Genomic DNA, 15,905 nt, shown 5'->3' on the forward strand with positions numbered 1-15,905 from the left:
CAAACTTTCAAACAAGGGATATCTAAGTTAGAGCAATTTGACTCTTCCACGTGGCGACGCTTTAATCAATTCTGGTCCCTCGTTTATGAGCATGCCTTGTTGAGAAAAACTTTTCAGCGTCTTAAATGTTTTTTTTTTTTTTTTTTAACCTGCTACACAACTAGCAAGGTGGTGCCTGTAAAAGTAGCACGCAGACAGGGCTTAAGATAAACTGCCAAGCACTAAGAATGTCGGAAAGGACTTCGCGGAAGCAAAGCCTCCTCTTTGAGGCTGGTGCATTGTGTGCGATCACTCAGGATGCTGGCCGCCGAATGGAAACATGAATTGATAGAACCGGTGGTCCAGTACCGTAGTTATTAGGATTCCATTCCGGTACATTTAATGACCTGTCACCACTCCCTGGAATATGCAGGACACTACCACGGACTTCAAAGTCAGAGGGCCCCGCATCCCAGTCCCCGGAGTGGAGCGGGGAGAAAGCGCACGCAGCCGACTTCCACGGCTGCCGGGCTCCGCGATCGCGCCTGCCCGGCCCAGCCCGGCCCGGTGCGCGCGCCGCCACCGGCCCACGTGACCCCGGGCGCGTCGACGGCGGGGGCGCGGACGGGCTCCGCAGCGACGCGCAGGCGCCCCAGGGCCGCGCCGGGCCGAGCCCCTCCTGCTCGCTCTAGGAGTCAAAATGGCGGCGAGGGAACCCTGGAGCCTGAGCCCCTGACAGGAGCGGAGAGGCGGCAGCGGCGGCGGCGGCAGGAGGAGGAGGATGGCTGGGGGTGCTGGCGCCGGTGCGGACGGCGGTGCTGGTGGCGGCGGCGGCGGGGGCGACGGCCGCGGTCCCAGCGGCGGCAGCACCAGCAGCGGCGGGAGGAGCCTCCAGGGTGAGTGTCCCTCGGTGTCTCTGAGGCTGGGAGCCGAGGCTGTGCCCGGCGCGGCGCTAGGCGTCCCGGCGAGGAAGGGGCTGAGCCTGGTGGTGAGGGGGCCGTGCTGTGGGCCGGGCCGCCGCAGGAGGCGCTGGACTGCCGCCCGGGAAGGGGCAGTCGTCCGTCCCGGGGGTGAGGCGACGTCGGCGGCGGACTGGCCGGTCCCGGTGCACCCTGAGGGGCGGGCTCGGCCGGGCGCCGCCGTCCCGGGGGCAGAGGCGCGAGGTGTGGCGCTCGGAGCGGGGAGCGCGGCACTCGGTGGCCGCGGCGGCCCGTCGGGCTCCGGGCTCCGGGCGCGGAGGGGCGGGACCCGCCGCTCCCAGGACTCCGGGAAACCGCTCCCCAGACTCGGGCGCGTGTTTACCGGGCTGCGGGGCTGTGGCTGTCCCGGGGTGGACGGGAGGGCGGCCAGCCGGAATTGAAGAGCGAGCAGGCCGCTCCCGAGGGGAGAAGTTAGGTGGTACGGGTAAGTTTCTGTTTGGGGATCCAGCCGGAATTGCGCTTTGACAGGTTGGAAGGGAGACATTGTTTGAGCCAGGAGTCTGTGCTTGGAGTACTTGAATGCCTAAAAGCGTGCCCTTTTCAGTGTGTTCTCATTTGCACAACGGTTTATTGTCCTTACCCCGAGGATGAGAACTTTGTCACCGTTGTTTTATTTGTTTTTGTTGTTTTGTTTTTTGAGAAGCTTTTCTTTTTTATTTTCCTTATTTTATTATTTTTTTTTTAGAAGCTTTGAGTGTTGCTTCTGCTTTGAACTACAATAGCAGGTCTTCCCATACCAGCGCAGATAATAAGTACTCTGCTTTAGGCCTAATTTACAGACGCAGTCTTGCTTATCTTTACCAGAGCACTGTTCCTTCTGCTAAAACATCACTGTAATGAGGACATAGGCTTTTTTTTTTTTTCCAGAATTACTTAGTGTTTTCAACTAACAGAATTTTTTGTCTTTGAGTATATCTATTTCTTTTAGATTGCTGAAATAAATTACTTTCTTCCGGAAATGTGGAAGAAAGACTTGAAATTGTAAGAATCATACACTTAATGGCAGCTGTGGTTAAACTTGTGGGATTTTGGAGTCAGAAAAACCATTAGAGATCTGGTGTGACTTGTTTTAGAGCCGGGAAACTAGGCACAGGGAGATAAGTGCGTGACTTACTGTGGGCCCTACAGCCGGTCAGAGTTGGACCAAAACTAGGATCTAGGCTCTATTTAGACAACTCTTTTCACTACACTCCTGATCTTCTTGTTCGTCTGTCACCACCAGTATCCATCTCTAGGTCTTTTTGTGCGGTAAAGTTGAAAACGGAAAGGAAAGAACTTTGCTCTGATTCTGACAGCTACCATCCGTTACCATAAGTAACTGATGATTTTTTTTCTAACCTGAATTTAATAAAAATGGACTGACATTTCATTTAGAGATTTCATAGCCTGTGGCTACATTGTGCCCAGTTACAGCATTCATGGCTCATTTTTGCATGCATTCAGTAAAACCCAAAGGTGACTATTCTGTCCCACAACCTAACTACTGTATTGTTCTGTGCCCCAACATCAGCATTTAAACAGGTTTTTTTATATCAGATTCTAACTTTAGGATTTAAAACACCTGTTTTATGTTTGCTGCGTTATACCACCTAGTTGGGTTTTTTTTAATTAAAAAAAAATTTTTATTGTTGAAAGCATTGTCCTCCTTTTCCCCCATTGACCCCATCCATATCACCCAGTTTCCATGTATCTTAAGTCACAGAAATTTCTTTGTTGTGCCAGAGGTTAACCTTCAGAAATAAAGTAACGTCGAATCATTCTGATTTCATAGCCTAGTCAATGAAATGCACACATCCAAAATTATACCTTGTGTTCAATTAAACAGGTTATCTACTTTGTGCTTTGCGTTATATACTACAGGAAGAAAGAAAAAAGTGTAATATATAGACTTTACCCTCAGGAAAGATAAGATGTACCTCTGTGAGTCTAGAAGACAATCTAGTAAGTTCTACCAATACAAAGAATGCTGTAGGTGTTCAGGTCAGGGGGAGATGAATGAGGTGTCAGGAGTCTAAAGAACTTCCTGGAACACTTGGGACTTGAGCTAGCCTATGAGGGTTTAGATTTACAGAGAGATTGGAGCAGTTACTTCATGAGATAAAAGCAAGAGTACTGGTATAATGTGGAGATTAGCTTTGGGGGAGGGGAATGGAGGGAAGCTAGGATGAGCTTACTAAATTTCTTTGAGGGACTAAAAGGAAAACATGAGACAATTGGAAGATTTCTCTTTGTATAAGAGTTCGAGTACTGGATTGAAGAGATTTAGGTTTTTATCCTCTTTTGCAATATATGGGAAGCTTTTGAAAGTTTGGAGGCCAGAAATTAATGTGTTTACCAGAAGGATATACCCATCAGTTATTTACAAATTGAGCTAGAGTGAGAAGCGACTGGACTGAACCAGTCACTATTGTAGTTACCTGCATATGAAGAGATAAGATCTTAGACTAGGATAGTCAATAGGAAGGGTACATAGCTGGTATTGTTTTTGTTTTTATTGTGGTGAATATCCTATATAATAAAAGCCTAGGTGGCATCACGCCCTCATGCGACACCTTGCATGACGTCATCACAAGATGGCCACCCTCACATTGTCACAAGATGGCCACCCTCACGTTGTCACAAGATGGCCACCCTCACGTTGTCACAAGATGGCCGGCAGGGGAAGGCAGTTAGGAGCGACCAGGCTGGCAGGGGAGGACAGTTTGGGGGGACCAGGCCTGCAGGGGAGAGCAGTTGGGGGTGACTGGGCCAGCAGGGGAGGGCAGTTGGGGGCAATTGGGCCGGCAGGGGAGGGCAGTTGGGGGCAATCGGGCCTGCAGGGGAGGGCAGTTGAGGATGATTGGGCCGGCAGGGGAGGGCATTTGGGGGCGATCAGGCCAGCAGGGGAGCAGTTAGGTGTCAATCAGGCTGGCAGGGCAGCGGTTAGGGGGCGATCAGGCTGGGTGGCAGAAGCAGTTAGGGGCAGGCAGGCGAGCAGTTAGGAACCAGCAGTCCCGGATTGTGAGAGGGAAGTCCGACTGCTGGTTTAGGCCCAATCCCACAGGAATCGGGCCTAAACCGGCAGTTGGACATCCCCCAAGGGGGTCCCAGATTGGAGAGGTTGCAGGCCAGGCTGAGGGACATCCCCCCATGCACGAATTTCGTGCACCGGGCCTCTAGTATCTACATCAGAGGTCCTCAAACTTTTTAAACAGGGGCCAGTTCACTGTCCCTCAGACCGTTGGAGGGCTGGACTATAGTTTAAAAAAAACTATGAACAAATTCCTATGCACACTGCACATATCTTATTTTGAAGTAAAAAAACGTAACAGCAAAAACACCCGCATGTGGCCCGCGGGCCGTAGTTTGAGGACGCCTGATCTACACTAATAAAAGAGTAAGATGCAAATTGACCATACCTTTGCGACACCCACCAACCAACCAGGAGTGAGAATGCATATTAACCTAACAAAGATGGCGGGTTAATTTGCATACACAGGTGCCAAGCGGCAGGGGCAGGGCGGGATGCTTGCGTTGTCGCCATGGTGACGATGCAGGTGTTCTGCACTGCCCCAGCCACTCTGGGCCTCTGGGCAGCATGGGAAGGGGGAAAGGCGTCTCCGGGCCGGAGCAAAAAGGTGGCTCTGGCCGGAGCGAAGGCGGTGCCGGCAGCCAGGGGAAGAAAGGCCCATTCTTGCATGAATCTTTGTGCATCGGGCCTCTAGTATAACATAAAATTCCATTTTAACCTCTTTAAAGTCTCTAGTTCTGTGGCATTAAGATTGTTGTGCAACTGCCCTGACCAGTGTGGTTCAGTTGGTTGGGTGTCATCCCATGAACCAGGAGGTTGCCTCTTCGATTTCCAGTCAAGGGCACATGCCTAGGTTGCTGGTTCAATCCTTGTAGGGGGCATGCAGAAGGCAGCTGATCAGTGATTCTCTCACATCATTGATGTTTCTCTCTTTCTCTCCCTATCCCTTCCTCTCTCTCTAAAAGTCAATAAATTATTCTTGCACTGCCGGTGTGGGTCAGTGCTTGAGCATTGACCTATGAACCAGGAGGTCACGGTTCGATTCCTGGTCAGGGCACATGCCCAGATTGTGGCTCAATCCCCAGTGGGGTGTGCAGGAGGCAGCGGATCAGTGATTCTCTTTCATCATTGATATTTCTCTCTCTCCCCCCCTTCCTCTCTGAAGTCAATAAAAAATATATATATTTTAAAAATCAATAAACTATTCTTTTTAAAAAGTAGATTATTGTGCAACCATCACCGCTATCCACCTCCAAAACTCTCTTCACCTTCCCCAAGTGAAATTTTCTACCTATGAAACACTAACTCTCCATTTCCCTTTATCTGCAGCCTCTGGCAACAACCATTCTACTTTCTGTCTCTGAATTTGACTACTCTGGAGATCTCATATAAGTGGAATCTTACAATATTTATCCTTATGTGACTGGCTCATTTCACTTAGTGTTATATCTTCAACATTCATCTATCTTGTAGCATTTGTCAGAATTTCCTTCATTTTTAACCAGGTAACTGCCACAATATTTTGAATTTAATTATAAAAGGTCTGCTGCTTGCGTCTATAGACGCTTATGGCGTACAAATGGTTAAGCTGAATAATATTCCATTGTCTTACCTAATAATAGACAAACATGTAAATTGACCTACCTCCGTTATGCCCACAGCCAATCAGAGTTAGTATGCAAATTAACCAAACAAAGATGGCAGGTTAATTTGCATATGCAGGCATGGAGTGGCCGGGAGGGGCTGGATGCCTGCTATGAGGGGGAGAGAGGGTGGCGGAGGGAGCTACAGGAGTGGTGCTCTGGACAGAAGCGAGGACTTGCCCGCTCCCAGGCGGCTGGGAGTGAAGCCAGGGGAAGGAAGGCCTATTCTTGCACGAATATCATGCAACGGGCCTCTAGTATCTATATAATATACTACATTTTATTCATGCATTTATCTGTCAATGGATAGTTGGCTTGCTCCCATTTTTTGGCTGTTGTGAATAATGTTATGTGTGTGTGTTATGATGTATGTATATATGTGTTTTTTTTTGTTTTTTTTATTTTTATATATTTTATTGATTTTTTACAGAGAGGAAGAGAGAGGGATAGAAAGCTAGAAACATCAATGAGAGAGAAACATCGATCAGCTGCCTCTTGCACACCCCCTACTGGGGATGTGCCCGCAACCAAGGTACATGCCCCCGACCGGAATCGAACCTGGGACCCCTGAGTCCGCAGGCCGACGCTCCATCCACTGAGCCAAACCAGTTTCGGCTATATGTTATTTATAAGCAGTATCTTACATAGCTGTGAGCATGGGTGTATATATATTGAGTGTGCTTTCATTTCCTTTTGATGTATACCCAGAAAGTTTTACCTTCCCACTATCATTGTATAAGGGTTCCAATTTCTCCACATCCTCAACAACTTGCTTTTTTATTTTGATAGTCATACTAATGGGTGTGAATGACATCTCATTGTGATTTTGATTTGCATATCTTCTTTGAAGAAATATCAATTTAAATTATTTGCCCATATAAGAATATATATGTTTTTATTGATTTCAGAGAGGAAGGGAGAGGGGGAGAGAGATAGAAACATCAATGATGAGAATCATTGATCGGCTGCTTCTCACGTGTGCCCTGGCCAGGGATGGAACCCGAAATCCAAACAGGTGACCTGACTGGAAATCAAACCAGCAACCTTCCAATGCATGGGAAGACTCTTCAACCATTTGAGCCACACCGGCCAAGGCTGCAGTAGTTTTTAATTTTTTTTAATTACTAAAATGTTGACTGTATAAATTTGGCATTACAAATTGAGTCTTTCATATCCTTACTATCTTTAATTATACAGAGACTTCAAAAACATATAGTGGCCCTAGCTGGTTTGGCTCAGTGGATGGAGCGTCAGCCTATGGACTGAAGAGTCCCAGGTTTGATTCCGGTTAAGGGCACATGCTCGGGTTGTGGGCTCAATCCCCGGTAGGGGGCGTGCAGGAGGCAGCCAATCAATGATTCTCTTTCATCATTGATGTTTCTATCTCTCCTTTCCTATCTGAAATCAATAAAAATATATTTAAAAAACCCCACAAAAACATATAATGTACTAAGTTTTATAATTGACATTAAACCTATGTAGGGAATATTATGTTAAGGTTGGAATAAACAGGAATCATCACAATCCAATACACATCACATTCTTTAAGTCATGGAATTCAGGCCCTGGCCATTGTGGCTCACTTAGTTGAGTGTCGTCCCTGCACTGAAAGGTAGCCTGTTCAATTCTTGGCCAGGGCTGGCTGATTAATGTTTCTCTCTCCCTCCCTCTCTCTAAAATAAAATTTTAAAAGTCCCCTTTTTTGAGCATTGTTGGAGTGTTTAGATATACCAGTAGTTGTGATAGAACACTGTACTGGAATTCAAACCCCCATTCAGATTCTGACTATTGTTTATGTGATTTTAAACAAGCCACTTAACCTGTCTGAGGTTTAATTTTCCTCATCTGTAAAACAAATATATATATATATATATATATATATATATATATATATATATATATATATGTGTGTGTGTGTGTGTGTGTGTGTGTGTGTGTGTGTGTTATGATGTATGTATATATGTTATTTATAAGCAATATCTTACATAGCTGCTTTGCCACCTTGTCAGTATTTATTCCATCCTTTACCTCCCTGTTACCAATTCTTACTAGTTTGGACTATTTATTGAATAGCCTACCAACCAAGTCTCTGCCAGTTATTCTCCTACTCTTCCACTTTTTCTCTGGCTATTCTCTATATGCTACCAATCTTATGTTTCTTAAAAATCCTATTGGAGCATGTTACTTCCCTACCTAAACCTGTGTTAACTTTCCATTGTTTATGGGATAAAGACCAGATTCACAAGAGTTTGAGACTGTGTTCAATCTTAGATTTCCCATCACTCCAGCCATACCAAGCTGCTGCTTGTTTTCTGTGCTTCTGTTTTTCATGTGTTTATCCCAATGCTTGGAGTTCTTATTCTTTGTCATCTAGGAGACTGAGATGATGATTCATCTCCCACTCCAGGGCTAGATTTTTATTACTCCAAGCCAGTCAACTCAAGGCATTTCCCTGTAAACTGTTATTTGTACCAGTAAGATTGAAGGGAAAGAGACATTCTATTTCTTGGGGAGAGGATTTTTCCCTTTTTGTATATGAACAAGAGAACATGTGACCCAAATTGCCACTGGAATGATAAAGCATGCCCTGAGGATGGTAGAGCAGCGAGGTAGCATGTACTTGGCTCCAGATAACATTATTTTAGACATATATTGTTATATGTTATATGCGGCTTTCCCTAACCCAGGATTTCTCCTCATGACACATACATTTTTTATTGTTTAAGCCAATTCTTTGGAGTTATTTGCCATAAAAACAATCTGATTGATACAATCCTCTCTATTCTTCTAGACCCAGTTAAAATATTACCTTTACCAGTAGTTATACTCTTGCTCTCTTAGTACTTTGGACCTCCCTTCCAGCCCTCACTGCACTGTACTGTAATCACTTGCTTGTATGTCTGACTTCTCCACAAAACTGTATACTTTGCTGGCCAGCATGGCTCAGTGGTTGAGTGTCGACCTATGAACCAGGAAGTCCTGGTTTGATTCCTGGTCAGGGCACATTCCTGGATTGCGGGCTCGATCCCCAGTGTGGAGCGTGTAGGAGGCAACTGATCAATGTCCCTCCCCCTTCCTCTCTGAAATCAATAATGTGTGTGTGTGTGTGTGTGTGTGTGTGTGTGTGTGTATACACATATCCTATATAATAAAAGCATAGTATGCAAATTGTCCCCTCAACTGGGAGTTCATACGGAAGTTCGACCAGGGGGCGGGGCCGGCCAGGGGAAGGGAAGGAGGCCTCAGCAATGGCAGATGGGGGGGCGGGGGGGGGAGGAAGGAAGTATGTAGCCGGCAGCCGCTAGGCACCCTACCAGTGCACGAATTTCGTGCACTGGGCCTCTACACACACACACACACACACACACACACACACACACACACACAGTGTACTTTGAAACCACAGCCTACAGTATGTAGCACAATGTCTAGTAGGTACATTATAGATAGATACTCAGTAAGTGAGTTGTTAGGATGAAATAATAACATTAAAAAGTGCTTTGTAAATATTTTTAAAAATAAACCTGAGATATGGTATTATCTTTAAACTAAAAGGAAATGGAAAAAGCAGTTAAATCAAACATGCAAAATGGTTTTATCTTGCCCTTAATTATTTTCTGAAAGTGTTCACTTAGATAAAAAAGTTTGACAGTCCCTTAAATGTTATGAAAAAAACCTTAGCTACTAAAGAGAAATCCTGGAAAGAGCAATACATGAATTGTGTTGTTACTGCAATTCCCTCCCTCCCTCCCTCCCTCCCTCCCTCCCTCCCTCCCTCCCTCCCTCCCTCCCTTTTTTCTTTCAAATATATTTTTAATGATTTTTTACAGAGAGGAAGGGAGAGGGATAGGGAGTTAGAAACATCGATGAGAGAGAAACATCGATCAGCTGCCTCCTGCACACCTCCTATTGGGGATGTACCCACAACCAAGGTACATGCCCTTGACTGGAATCGAACCTGGGACCCTTCAGTCCGCAGGCCGACGCTCTATCCACTGAGCCAAACCAGTTAGGGCCCTTTTTTCTTTCTTTAGAAGGAGACTTGAATGCCAGTACTAACTTCAAGTACTTTTATGTCTTTTCCCTCTATATTTTGAAATGATATTAAGCCTGTTTTATCTGGGATTTACTTGTGAATTGTTTTTTAGAGGAAAATTCCATAATTTGCTTCATAAGACCTAGTTATTATTGTCTTCAGACTTTCCCAAAATATTTTTTGCTTGCTTGAAACTAGACATGAGAATTTTCTGGTAAGCAAAAAAGCTTTGTGGCAGAACAAGATGAGTTTGTAGCAAATGTTAGAAATAGCTTATGAAAAAGAAATCTCATTTAAACCTTAATTACTAAGTCAGAGTTCTGGCACATGCTTCAACAATAAAGTCTGACAAGAGTTAAAATTCCCAGGTCAAAGGATTGAAACCCATCAAATATGGTTAAATCCACGAATGCATAAAATTGTTTTTATTTTTATTGATTTCAGAGAGGAAGGGAGAGGAAGAGAGAGAGACAGAAATATCAGTGATGAGAGAGGATCATTGATTGACTGCCTCCTGCATGCCCCCTACTGGGGATGAAGCCCACAACCCAGGCATGTGCCCTTGACCAGAATCGAACCTGGGACCCTTCAGTCCTCAGGCCGATGATCTATCCACTGAGCCAGACCAGCTAGGGCTAAAATTGTTTTTGAAAAGCTCACTAATTGCCTGGCCAGTGTGGCTCAGTGGTTGAGCATTGACCTATGAAACAGATGGTTGACCCCCAGGCTTCCGCAGTAGGCAGTCGATCAATGATTCTCTGTTGTCATTGAGTTTCTCTCTCTTTCCCTTCCTCTGAAATGAATAAAATATATATATATATATTTTAAAACTTGCTGATTATATTTAGAGGATGATGGGAAGTTAATTGTTTTAAAAATTGGTAAATAAAGGTAAAATTTTATTCTGCCTTTTCTGTTCAAACTGTACATCAAACAATTGAATAGTTGAGTTTTCTCACAGATAAGTATTCCAACGAATGCTTAAAGAAGGAATAACAGTATTTTCATGTTGCAATCCTAATGAATTAATAATGACTGTAGTTGGTGATCATTGAAAATTGTTAATATCACAGATTGAGAAGTGGACATTTTGTACCTATTGAAAGTACACACCACCACCTGTGAAACAGTCTTGGAAAAGTAAACCTTAAAAATACAACAATGATCCTGAATCTAATAAAGTCACTAGGTCTAATTATCAATTACAGGAAATACAGGGGTCAGAGGAACATATTAAACTACATCATGGTGATGTATTTGACAAAATCCAGACTATGAGAAACTACCAGATAACCTGGTTTCTTTAACAAAGAAAATTACTAGAGGAAAAAGAAGGGATGCAGGGAGGAACCTGTTAAAGAAGATTTAAGAGCCCTGGCCGGTGTGCCTCCGTGGTTAGGGCATCGTTTTGCACACAGGATCACAGATTCGATTTACAGGCAATGTTACTTACCTGAGTTGCAGGTTCAATCCCTGGCCCCAGTTAGGGTGTGTATGGGAGGCAACCAATCACTGTCTCTCCCACACCAATGTCTGTCTGTCTGTCTCTCCTCCTCCTCCTCCTCCTCCTCCTCCTCCTCCTCCTCCTCCTCCTCCTCCTCCTCCTCCTCCTCCTCCTCCTCTCTCCTCCTCTCTCCTCCCCCTTCCTCCCTTCCACTCTCTGAAATAATCAATAGAGAAAATATCATTGGGTGAGGATTAACAAGAAAAAAAGAGAAGATTTAAGGGACATAGTCATCCATTCACAATGTATGAACCCTATTTGGGCTCTGATTCAAAAAAAAACTAAGAAAGAAAATGAAACACTGCCTGGAAAGTTCTTAATTAAGAAATTATCCTTCATTGTTTTAGATGTGATAATGGTATTGTAGTTGTTCTTTTACATCCTTTCTTTTAGAGATGAATAAGGAAATATATCTGGGACTTGGCTTCAAAATAATCCAGAGGGATTGGTAGAGAGTGGATTGGGATATAGGGTTAAAATACTACCACAAATTGGTAATTGTTGAAATTTGGTGGTGGGTGGAGGTTTGTTTTACTGTTCTCTCTACTTTTGTATATATTTTTTCTTTATTACAGAAATTACAAAAGTATCTCCTGCAGAAGAGGAAAACACAAGTAATAGGAAGGAGTGAAAATAGAGAAGCATAGTCATAATTGTCTTTGCTGTTTGAATGCTAGGAGGTTGAATATAATCCACAATCCAGAAACTTTTTATTGCTCACCAACAATGCAGAGCATTGGAGATTAATTTAAGATCTGTTTCTTAACTTTAGATGGGGGTGATAGAGTGGAAACATTAGCAGTTTAAGACTTGAGTAACAAAAGCAGCAGTGCGGGAGGCATAGAGTAGCTGAACGAAGACATGGCTGTTCTCTTCAGAAAGGTTGGTATTAGACTGGATACTTTTGAGATGCTTTCTTGTTTAGGGAAGAAAACACTAAATTAGGGATCAGAATGCCTGGGATTTACTGTAGTTGTGAAGTTTTGCCATTTTACCATATATATTTTACTTTGGATAAGTCACTTAACATTCTACCTTTACTGCCTTATTCAAAAATAAGAAAATGAAGCCTGTCCTGTCTACATTGAAGACTTAATGTGAGAATAAAATGACTGAATGTGTGAAAAAGCACTTGTAAACTATATATCCCTCTTATAAGATACTTGCCCTATAATCATTAAAACGAATGTAAAAAAGGGAAAACACCATTGTTTTTAAACCTATATTAGTGGGACTTTAAAATTATGGTTAAAATATATAACGTAAAATTTACCACTTTAACCAGTTTTAAGTGTATAGTTCTATGGCTTTAAGTACATTCATATTGTTGTGCAACAGTCACAACCATCTATCCCCAAAACTTTTTTATCTTCCACAACTGAAGCTCTGTGCCCATTACATACTAACTTGAGTCCCAGCCCCCAGCAACTGTTATTTACTTTCTTTCTCTGATTCTGACTACTATAGGTATCTCACATACATAAAATCATGCAATATTTGTCTTTCTGTGACTTGCTTTTTTCACTTAACATAATGCCCTCAAGATTTATACATGTTGTAGCATGTGTCAGAATTTCCTTCCTTTTAAAGGCCGAAGAATATTCCATTTTGTTCATCCATTTATCTGTTGATGGACACTTAGTTTGTTCCACTTTTTGGCTGTTGTGAGTAATGTTGCTATAAACATGTGTGTACAAACATCTGTTCAAGTCCTTGTTTTTATTTTTGGGGGATATATAGCCAGAAGTGGAATTGCTGTATTGTGTGATAATCACATGTTTAATTTTTTGAGGAATTAGTGTGTGTTTTTTTAATAATTTATTGTTTATGTATTTTTATTTCTATTATTTTTTAAAATATGTTTTTATTGATTTTAGAGAGAAAGGGAGAGGGAGAAAGAGATAGAAACATCAAGGATGAGAGAAAATCATTGACTGGCTGCCTCCTGCATGCCTCACACTGGGGATCGAGCCTGCAACCCAGGCATGTGCCCTGACTGGGAATCGAACCATGACCTCCTGGTTCATAGGTCGAAACTCAACCACTGAACTACACCGGCTGGGCATTTCTGTTGTTGATTTTAGAGAGAGAAGAAGGGAGAGAATGAAACATCATTGGGAGAGAGAAACATCGATTGGCTGCTTCCCGTACTCACCTGATTGAATATCGAAACTACAACCTGACTATGTGCCCTGACCAGGAATCGAATCCACAACCTTTCGGTTTATGGGACAGTGCTCCAACCAGCTGAGCCACACCGGCCAGGGCTATTGCTTATGTATTTTAAAACATCTCAGAATCATATATGAGGCTATGATCCATGAATCTTTTCTTTCTTTCTTTTTTTTTTCCCTTAGGAAATGTTTCCCCCACCCCAAGTATTAGTGCAATTTTTAAATCACACTCTTCTAAGAGGTATAGAGTATATACAAGGACTATGGATCCTGGCAAACAGTTTTTAGACTGAAAAGTTTAAAGAATGATTACAAACAAGTCGTTCCTTAAAATGTTTATTTTTTTATTTTTTTAATAAATCTTTATTGTTCAGATTATTACAGATCTTCCCCCCCCCCATAGCTCCCCTCCACCTGATTCCCCCCTCCACCCCATGCCCTTACCCCCCGCCACTGTCTTCATCCATAGGTGTAAGATTTTTGTCCTATCTCTTCCCGCATCCCTCACACCCCCTTCCCCCCAGAAATTGTCAGTCCACTCCCTTTCTATGCCCCTGATTCTATTATATTCCCCAGTTTATTCTGTTCATCAGATTTTTTATTCACTTGATTTTTAGATTCACTTGTTGATAGGTATGTATTTGTTGTCACTTTGTTGTTCATAATTTTTATCTTTAGCTTTTTCTTCTTCATCTTCTTAAATAATACCCTTCAGCATTTCATATAATCCTGGTTTGGTGGTGATGAACTCCTTTAGCTTTTTCTTGTCTGTGAAGCTCTTTATCTGACCTTCAATTCTAAATGATAGCTTTGCTGAGTAGAGTAACTTAGTTGTAGGTTCTTGATATTCATCACTTTGTATATTTCTTGTCACTCCCTTCTGGCCTGTATAGTTTCTGTTGAGAAATCAGCTGACAGTCTTATGGGTACTCCCTTGTAGGTAACTAACTGTTTTTCTCTTGCTGCTTTCAAGAGTCTCTCTTTGTCTTTTGCCCTTGGCATTTTATTTATTTATTGATTTATTGATTGATTTTTTATTGATTTTTTTACAGAGAGGAAGGGAGAGAGATAGAGAGTTAGAAACATCGATGAGAGAGAGACATCGATCAGCTGCCTCCTGCACACCCCCTACTGGGGATGTGCCTGCAACCAAGGTACATGCCCTTGACCGGAATTGAACCTGGGACCCTTGAGTCCGCAGGCCGATGCTCTATCCACTGAGCCAAACTGGTTTCGGCTGCCCTTGGCATTTTAATTATGATGTGTCTTGGTGTGGTCCTCTTTGGATTCCTCTTGTTTGGGGTTCTCTGTGCTTCCTGGACTTGTAAGTCTATTTCTTTCACCAGGTAGGGAAAGTTTTCTGTCATTATTTCTTCTAATAGGTTTTCAATATTTTGCTCTCTCTCTTCTTCTGGCAACCCCATAATTCGGATGTTGGTATGCTTAAAGTTGTCCCAGAGGCTCCTTACACTATCTTCATATTTTTGGATTCTTTTTTCTTTTTGTTTTTCTGGTTGGGTGTTTTTTGTTTCCTCATATTTCAAATCTTTGGTTTGATTCTTGGGGTCCTTTGGTCTACTGTTGAATTTCTGTATATTCTTTATTTCAGACAGTGTATGCTTAACCTTTTGCACTCGGATGTCGAGTGTGACTCGACACGGTTAGCATTAGAATAAAGGAATCGAGAAAAAAGCAAGTGAGTGCAAAGGGTTAATTTCTGACTGGTCCTTTTCCTTTTTTTTGGGCATTCTCATTAAGATCCTTAAAGGTCTCACTAAGTTCCTCGGAGGTTTCTAGAAGATTCTTGAGTAACCTTATAACTGGTTTTGAATTCTATGTCCAGTAGTTTGCTTTTCTCCATTTCTTTCATTCGTGACATGTTTCTTTGTCTCTGCATTTTGGCTGCTTCCCAGTGTGATGGAGTGGCTTTGTGTGGTAGATGACCTATAGGGCCCAGTGGTTCAGCCTCCCCAATCACCTGAGGTGGACACTCTTGGTGCACCCCTTTGTGGGCTGAGTGTACAGTCTTGTTGTAGTTAAGCCTTGATTGCTGTTGGTACACTGAGAGGAATTGACCTCCAGGCCAATTGGCTGTGAGGATCCGCTGTGTCTATAATGGCAGACCTGCTGTGCTGGAGACACCATTATGGGACAGGACTTGTTTCAGTGGGGCTTTGGTGCTCACTGAGTCTGCCTCTTGAGTGTGTCACTTATGGATGTGAGGAGTTGAAATCTGGTGTCGTCTCACACTGACCCCTAGGTACACTGGCTCCTGGATCTCCAAGGAGGTGCAGGTCAGCTACTGTCTGAGGCCACCCAGCAGGAGCTGTAGCGAGATCTGCAGATTTTCTCTGCGTCTCTGCATTTCCGCGTCCCCGCTTCCCACGCCCCAGTGCAGTAAATGATTCCTGCGTGCACCTCTGCAAGAAAGCCACCCTCACTTTCCAACCCGATGGCAGACAGTCCAGCTTTTCCCCGTAGGAGTCTGGGTCCCCAGAGTCTCGCTGGAAACTGGAGTTCAGAGCAGTCGGGAGCTTGTGTCTCTCTTCGGATTGCAAAAAAAACAGCGCAGCCAGCCG

At 43.5% G+C, this 15,905-nt stretch overlaps 1 protein-coding gene across 5 annotated transcripts in view; it reads left to right on the plus strand.

Moving 5' to 3' along the window:
- The first annotated feature begins 658 nt into the window (after window positions 1–658).
- BTBD7 (BTB domain containing 7) overlaps window positions 659–15,905 on the plus strand; it is an 83,721-nt gene continuing 68,474 nt past the window's right edge. For 2 of the 5 annotated variants that reach the window (XM_079768873.1, XM_079768875.1), the window contains exon 1: window positions 662–875. The gene's annotated coding sequence lies outside the window, so the exon portion shown is untranslated. Of the gene's footprint in view, window positions 876–963; window positions 1,384–15,905 lie in introns of those variants that run through there. The other 3 variants (XM_079768876.1, XR_013813419.1, XM_079768874.1) reach the window with 3 other exon arrangements.

The sequence above is a fragment of the Cnephaeus nilssonii genome, assembly GCF_951640355.1.
Source record: "Cnephaeus nilssonii genome assembly, chromosome: 4".
NCBI classification, from domain to species: Eukaryota; Metazoa; Chordata; class Mammalia; order Chiroptera; family Vespertilionidae; genus Cnephaeus; species Cnephaeus nilssonii.